We start from the raw sequence: 8,913 nt of genomic DNA, 5'->3' as shown, positions 1-8,913 counted from the left end.
TAGCCACTAGGTGTTGCTACTGAGACACACGTTGCTTGAAGATCACACCATTAAAAGTAGGTAGGAATCTAGGTCATTGTCTGCTAGTCTTCATTTAATTTGCACTATGCCCAAACAGCTTGATAATGGAGAAAAACGCTTACCAAAGTGGACTTTGAATCCTGCACCAGCCGTTTACTTAAAGACTGTGGAAAGTTCATGGCATGAACTTGGTAGTTTTAATTTGAGAACTTTTCAGCTACATCTGAGCACTTTAACATTGCATTGTACAGCTGGCTTCTGGATCAGGCACTTTAGACCCTTTAGCTAATACATTTGCCGTCTGGTGGACTGTATGCTGTGCCTATGGCAGTTTCTGCTTTCTGCTAACAAATTTTTCATTTAGTGTAAAAGCCTTGTGCTGAATGGAGTCTGAACAGTTCTGATAGTTGCTAGCTTTCTTCACTTTGCCTCTCACTCTAACTGGGTTGGTGGTCTCAACTTGTTTATCTCATCTGTCAATTATAAAGTAGAGGAGGTATAAACTAAGTTTGGTAGCTTTTTCTCTTCTCTTTGCTGTAGCAAGAGACTATTCAAAATCAGTTGCTTTAGGAGGAAAAGAGAATGCCATAAATTAATACTGGTGCCCTTAAAGAACTGTAAGTTAGCTTTCTCTTCCTGAGCAAAGTCTGCTGCTTCCTTTTCAAGAGCATGACTTTTATTAGACCTTTTCAGCCTTGCTTTCCCTTTAGAACCTGCAGTTTCACTACCGTACTCCACAGGTTTAGAAAACTTCTGCTGGCAGGATTTTAAAGGAAGTGTGTGTGTGTGTGTGTGTGTGTGTGTGTGTGTGTGTGTGTAAATGGCCATTTTGGTCATCTCCTAAAAAGCCTAGTGAAGGTGTGTGGAGTCAGAGGGCTTCCTTTGCAGTTTCTCTCCGAGCAGAAGAAGGGCATAAGAGGAGCTCTGAGTCCAACACCAAGGGTGTATTGGGACTTGGTAGTAAACAGCTGATAGGAATGGAAGAGTGATTTTTCTCTTTCTTCCCTCAAAATCTCCCTTCTCTCTCACCAAAACTAATCATTGCCTTGTAAAAATGCTGTATTTCTCCTGCCAGGTTTATGCCATATAGTGGAAGAAGGAAAATTATAAAAAGGATAGGATTAATCAGGTATCTCACTTGGCCCCAGGGGAAAAGCATGAAATCCAGTGACACCCCTTCAATTTACATCCTTAGGAATCATAATATATGTTGATGATGAAGCATCTCATCCAGAGGCTTGGGGTAGCAGGAGAGGAGTAGGTATATGGGATTTGTCTAAGAAATCAGCCCTTCCGTTTTACACAGTTTCTCCCATGTACCCTTCAGAGATGTCTTGTGTACCCCCAGGGGTATGTATACCACAGTTTGGGACCCCTTGTGTAGGTGATTTTAAAGTTCATTAGCTTTTACACATTACACACAAAACAGTTCTCTGCTTCACTGAGTTAGACTGGGATTATGGTCAGTGACAACATAAATTCAGGCATAAGGGCTGAAGGATTTCAGATCTCAAAACCATGTTGACAGTCACTTCAACTTCATTTTTCATGGTTTTGGGATGTTGAGAGTCAAGAATCTAAAAAGCTAACAGCTGGTCTTTCTTTTCCAAGAGGAAAAAAACACTTTCCTTCCATCAGTTTCTGTTTCTTAATGTCCCATTGATTTCTTGGTTACCTTGTGGCTACTTGGTATTCCTGAAAAGCAAACACTGCGTTCTTTAGAGAGAAGAGAAGAGTCTTGGGTAATGGAAGCAAGTAGCTACTTGTTCATTATTGCCTGCTTGTTTTAATGAAGCTTCGCCCATGCTACTACACCTTGCTGGAAAGAGGTATATTAACTAAGGAGACTATAAAAATTGCATCCCCAGCTGTTGTAGTCATGCCAGCAAAACCCCTGCTGTACATACAGCTGTGCTGCCAGAAATGTTCCCCATCCCTTAGGTTATGTTTGGGCAGATGGTTTAGCAATGCTGGAAGATGAACTGGTACTTTGCACTGTGTAGCCACCAAGCCAGGGCTCTACTGGCATAGATGTAGTGATAGCAGCCCTGTTATAGTGGTTCTCAACCTTGAGTCAGAGCACCCCTAGGAAAATGCCTCTTAGCTTTTACTCATTTATGGACTACAGAAAAAATTCCAGAGCAATTCTTCTGTTGCAAAGAGCTCAGAAAGACTATAACAGGTCAGAATGGTTTTGAAAATCTGGATTCATGCTTGAAATCTTTGTGTTTATCTTATGAATCATGTGTAGGTGTTTGCATGCCTAACAGAACTAATAATGCGTGGCATCCTGCCAGCACCCTTAAAAGGATCTCGTGGAAGTCCAGGATGCAACAACATCCTGATCGAGAATCACTGGTGTAGGCAATTCCCCGAACCTCTAACTTTATGTAGAAGTACTTTACAATGCTGCTTCACCTATGCCAGAAATTCTTAAATGTACTGGGCTACTGGACTTCTGTCAGTCCTCCAGATCTTGTGTAGACTGCTGTGTGTCCATGTCCTCAGACTTTTAACTGAAAATGCTGTACAGGCACGTAAGGGCCAGGTGCAGACCCTGCTTGTGGCTTTCCAGCCCTTCTGGTCTGTGGACTGCAGATTGGGGACCACCAATGTATTGCATTCTCTTAAGGTGGCAGAATTCAAGTCCTGCCCTTCCGCTGAAAGCAAGGGATGACAGATTATTGGATGGAATTTTGTTATCGATTGAAATGTTCCTTCCAGATTTCATATACCCCATGTTCCACAGTGACCTCCTCCCTAGGTGTAGCACTGTGAAGTTTGCACAGAGATCAAGCAGAGAGCTTTTCCTCTGCTAACTAACTGAAGTTTAACTTAGTCCTTTGTCATGTTTAGCAGTATTCACTGAGAGAATCTTTTGCCTTCTAGGCCTCTCCTCTTGCCCCCTTCCAGACCTCTCCTCTCCTCTCCTCTCCTCTCCTCTCCTCTCCTCTCCTCTCCTCTCCCCCCCCACACACACTTTCTCTCTTCCAAGTCTGAGAGTCGCTTGTCTTCCTATTCCATTTTCTTTCCTACAGTAGCTCCCACTACCTGCTTCCGCAGTCTAAGGGTTTCACTTTTTATGGCTTTTCCTGTCCTGTCTTCTATTTGCTCTGTGTCATCCCTGGGTTTTAAAGAGCTGATGCTCCAAATGAGGTAGATGGAAAATGGGGTAGTTCCCTCCCCTCTTGCCTTGAGCCTGTCTCAAGTTGTCTGCTGACTCAGAGAAATGTTGTGTTAATTTATACTCTGACACTTTGTGACCAAGGAAGAGAAATTCAGCACTTTAAATCAGTGGGGGCTAACCTTTTTGAAGCTAAACCTTGCACCCTTTGAGTGTAACTCCAGTCCCTTTCCCTGCCTAAGCTGCTGCTGTGCATTCTGCTCCCTGCCTGATCTGCTGCTGTATTTTCTGCTCTCCCCTGAGCTGACAGGTGACACTCAGATACTGCCCATGCCACTTATGGCAGATGTGCTGTGGGTTGGCCACCCCTATTTTTAAATGAAGGCTGAATAATGGGAGCTGGATTGTTATAGATATATTTAAAAATGCACGCTAGTAGCAGAATCCAAACTTTCAAACTTCATCCTAGGCTATAACTTAGAGACAATTTGATCAAAGATTGAGTTTAAACAGGATAGTTAGGTCTACATCTCATGCTGCATCCTATCTGTAGTCAGCCAAATGCTTCAGTATATCATGAGGTAATCATGTCAAATTTCTGCCATGAGCTGTATATAGGGGGTGTTCAACCTCTGGCTGGCAGGCCAAATCCAGCCTACAGAGCCATGACATTTGACCTGTGGGGATCCCAATGAGTTGGAAACAATTGGCAGCTGGGGAGCAGTGGAAGCTCCATGCATCCCAGTCCATCCTTGTCCAAGCCATTGTAGCAGTGTGTCCAGATTGGGCTGGGCTGCTTCCTGCCTATGCATCCATGTAGGAGCTGCTCCACCCTACCTACCCACTAAGGCTATGGATCAGGGCCACTACATCCTTCCTAGCACATTTGGATTTGGGCTGAGCTGCTCCCCCCACTTCCCATGGGATGTCTGGATTGGGGTCAGGCACCCCTGTCAGGATCGGGGTGCTCTACCTTGTCTCCTGCCCTGCCTCACCTGCCATGTATCAGGATCAGGGCTGGATTGCACCCCACCCCCTGGGCAGATGGATCAGATTTGGGCTGTGCACCCCCCACAGCTGGATCCCCCCTGCCACCCTGCATGTTGGCCAGATCAAGCTCACAAACAAGATCTGGTCCATGGCTGGATTAGGCACTGCCTCATTTGGTTTGGTGTCTCAGCTCCTGAACTTGCGTACAAACCCTTGGACTGTTTTTTCCTATCGTGGTTCTTCCACTGTGCCATACTTCAGGTTGGAAGAATGGTGCTCAATTTTTGACACTACAGACCTTGCAGGTGCTGTCTCATTTCTGATTATCAAACTTCCTATGGTGTGGCCATACTGAACTGAATACCCCTGACCACCTCTGCTCAAGAAAGCAAAGCAGTCTTGGGCCTGGTCATAGTACTTGTATCAGCAATCATTTGGAAATTACAGGTGTTGTACATCTAAGACAATGGGCACATCTGCATGTGCTATTAATGCACTTGAATAAACTCTGGTGCAGCTCATGTCAGTCAGCCACTTCCCAGGCACAGTGTCTTCACGTGAACCTGGGACTGCAGCAATTCAAGCTGGAGTAAAGCAGCCCTGGGCTGGCAGAAAACCTGGGTGGGTCATCCCCAGGCTCTGGGTTGCGGCGCTGGGGCACGAGGGTGCTACAGTGCAAGGCTAAGCAGCAGGCAGTCCCCATGCTGTAGCGCCTTCATGCCTCAGCCAGTTCAAGTCACAGTCTACGTGTGAGTTTGAGTGCACATAATTAATTACTCTGCTGTAGGAGAGTACTTGTCCTGGACAGTACTACAACAGAGTTAATTAATTTACTGCACCCTAATATAGGCACATGTGAAAACACTTGATGCTTTACTGTAGAGCTAATTAGTTAACTCCATTGTAAAGCACACATGTAGATGCACCCAATAAGTCGTAGCTGAATGCTAGAAAATGAATGTATTGCAAGACTTCATTCTGCCATATCATTGTTTCTGAGCTGACAGGCTGGAATAGGAGGGAGGAAAAAACATTGCCGAGGGAATTTTGGTATGTATTTTTAAGAGACCTAAGGTGAAATTCCATTTGTGTGTCTAAATTGTGATTTTCTTCTACCCATCTACCCAGCTGTTTTAGCCTCTCAGGCTGCAAACATACGTTTCACTTGAGGTGGTCCTGATTGAGCCTAGTCAAAACTTGCAGCGGTATAACAAGCAGGGTTTGCATCCTGAGTGGCAGCTGACTGGTAGCACAGTAATGAGAGTGCTGTGCTGGGAAGTCAAATGCATTAGGCACGTGCCCTAACCACTCAGCTGTTGGTGCTGACTACATTCTGAACGTCAGAGTGAGCACATGCATCCAGCTACATACCTGTCTGGTCTGTGCTTAGCATGGGCTCAGTCTATGGGCTCACTTCATCCAAAGTGGGATGAGGGAAGTTGAATCAGTTTGTACGTGTAAGTGCCAAAAAGCACTTACACAGTTAGGAAAACTTACATTTAGATGCGCAAAGAGGAAACTGAATCCCACCCTTCATGTCTTTAGCACTTGCAAACAAGGTGGGAGCCTGTGACTAGCCAGCTTTCCACGGATTGCACCAACTGCTCCATGGTTCACAGAAGAAAGCTGTCAGGATAGATCAAATCAGCGTGACTGACAAAGAGCATCGCCACAAAGTGGACGTGCACCTTTTATCACCCTGCCTCTGCTCTTAGCATAACAGCTTGTGAGAGTGGCATGAGTGCATGCCTTTGCTTCAGGTTGTGCCCTTGTAAAGGCACACAGGGAGCCGAAAAGAAATTGCACATAGTTCCTAAGTGTTTTTTTGCTGGCTAAGAGCCAGTAAACAATTTTCCCTCCTTTGACCAAACAACAAGTAGAGCCTCTGAGCTCTGTAACAAAACAAGCTTAAGAAGGAAAATATGTTTTTCTCTTTTACTCTGTGCTTTTCACAGGACTGAGCAATGGCAGTGCCATTGTGTCCCCTTTGTTGTCAGTTAATTTTCCTTCTTGTCCATTTGGATCTTTCTCAAAACAGCAGAGAGAAAAATAAAGTTAAGAAAACAGGAAAACATTGCTGTCCAACCAGAACAGAAAAAGGCAAGTCATTGTGTCTGTGTCACGGGCAGATTTTGGCCCCACAACTCATTTCCACATCTGCATGAAATGCCGAGATCACCCTTCTAAACTTCGCAGCATTGACTCACCAGCTAGAAAAGCCAATTTTTTTTGGCCAAATCCCATCTAGTACCCATAGCAGCCTTTTGCTTATGCTTTTAATTTTTAGGGCCAGCTTTTCAAAAGTCATGCGCACCCATTTAGACAAATGGGCAAATGCATTTGTCATTTGGGGTGCGTGCTGAAGGCAGAGCTCTTTTGAAAAGCTGCCCAGTGTCTTTTCCTTTTCCTCCTCCTGTTGGCTCCTCCAAGTTCCCCAGATCATTTTCAGAGAGGCTTTCTCAAGAGTCTGCTGGAGACCATTGTCTCTCAGAAATGTGCAATCAATATTTGCTTTCCTTCCCCACCCCCACATCTAAATCTCTGTTCCTTTTGCCAGTGTTGCCTAAGCATTTCCCATCCTCACACCTCACTCTGACATGCCAGTGTGAAAATGGGACCTCAGGAAAAAGTACTGGCACATTAAAGATTGGATCAGTAGGAAAGAGACCTGAAGAAGAATGTCTTGCATTTGAAAGCTTGTCTAACTCTACCTCAACTATACAGTTGGTCCAGTAAAAGAGATCACCCTTTAAGAAATCCTTGTCTTTTGCATAATGTCTACACCATTATGGCTCTAGTATCACTCTAAGACTGCTAGTAAGGGATGAAAAGTTAGATACCATTTTGGGAAGGAATCTAGGATTAGGACTGAACACCACTCTCCTTGTAGAAGCGAGAATAAACAGAGGATTGCCAAGGAGGGCAGACAGTTCATTTGTTTGCCCCACTCTTGTTGCAGCTGCTGTGAAAGTAGTTTGAATGGAGAGGTGGAACAGAGACCTACCTGCTTTAGGCTTAAAGGCACGTCTGTAGTGCCACATGCTGCCCATATAGCTGTTCTATTTGCTGCAAGATAAGATAGCATGGATTTTTTTTATTTTTTTTTTGATGCCTGGATATCCAGGGGTCAAAAAAACCCATAATAAAAAAAAAAAAGCGGAGTGGCAGGGGCAGTGCACAGCGCTCAGAAATGGAGCCTGGCCATCCGGAGCCATGCTTTGGCTGCCAGCCAGGCTCTGAGCAGCAGGATAATCACAGCTGCAGCTCCAGGAAGTCCTCAGGACCCCAGTTAAGGCTGCTGGTGTCAGCACAGTGCTGGCCCCAGCCTCCCCTACCCCATCTGAAATAACCTGCTGTGCCAGAGGGTGCATGACACATACATTCTCTGGGGACAACTAGTGGCAGTACAGGGTGTGCTGCTGCTACTTGTCCCCGGGGGAAACAAATGTCCACACTCATGTGAACGTGGCCATAATACCTAAATTAGGATCTCATGATGGTACCAGGTTCTCTCCTGTTAGACATGTTTTGGCAAGTCCGTTGATAAATGTTAACTCTATTATGTGCAAAGATATGATCTATCAACTTATGGTGGGCAAGAGTAGCTGCTATATGCATGTTCAAGGAGAACTGAAAAGGCCTGGCAATTGTACGTGAAGTATTGTAGAATGAGCTGAATCACCAGCAGGTGTGGATCTGTCTGTCCCATTTCTCACAAATAAGGTCCACCTGAAACTATAACCTCTTCTAGCTGAGAGCTATCTAACCTTAATCCGTACCTTCTGTATTTCTGATAGATAAGATTTTTCAGGATCTCTCTGGGTATGTCTGTGTTATCTCTGCTTGCTCTTTTGCCTAGCAGTGTGTGACAACTTTATGTTTTGTCAGGTTGCAAATAAATCTATGCCTGAGTACTCCCACCATAGGGTTAAGGACCCATCTGTTACACTGACTTCCTTCAAAAGTCTCTCATATCTAATAGATACACTACTTGCTTGCCCTTGACTGCTCATATGTGGAGTTATGGGATGAACCTTGTGCTGTACACACCAGTCCCATAAAGCAACTGTTTCCTTGTATAGCTGATGAGAACCAGCCTCTCTCCATTTGCTATTTTAATACATTGTTGCCATGCTGTCCCTGAATATGGATAGGAGAGTAAGGAAGTTGCAAAAGTAAATCGGATTGAATGGCTTGATCATTCTCTATTAATTTTCAGGCCTCTAGTGAGGAGACTATTACTTCTCTAGGTCTCACATTCACATTGGCCTATCAGAACTTAAAACTTTAGGTGCTAAGAGTGCCCTGGCTAACTATTTTGAGAGCACTAAGAGACTTCAGAAATCTTCCAGCCACTTTATTTCATATGCCAACAGGCATGAAGGTCACACTCTTAACGGACTACATCTTGAAAGATTCATTCCACCCCCTCTAGGGTGTTATGTTGCAGTCTACCAGTATTATGGTTACCTTCCTGACACACCGTAGACATGGTCTAAGCACACCATGTATTGCTTGTAAATTGTCCCAAAAGTGGGACTATGTAGAGGACTCTAGAAGACAACAATTAAGGCTTCTCTGCTGTAACCTGGTCTAGGACCTGGCCCCTGTGTATTTATGCAACCTCCTTACACCCCTTCTTCTTCAGGATCCCAACTGAAACTTTGTTTGAGGAGCTGCTGGAAGGAAAACCAAGGATCTTTTTATAACTGTAACCTCAGATAGTTCAGAAACATAGAGGGAACATGAGTGCATGAGCATGCACACAGTTATTGTTA

Source organism: Alligator mississippiensis, chromosome 1 (assembly GCF_030867095.1).
Source record: "Alligator mississippiensis isolate rAllMis1 chromosome 1, rAllMis1, whole genome shotgun sequence".
Classification (NCBI taxonomy): Eukaryota; Metazoa; Chordata; order Crocodylia; family Alligatoridae; genus Alligator; species Alligator mississippiensis.
This window is presented reverse-complemented; position numbering follows the sequence as displayed.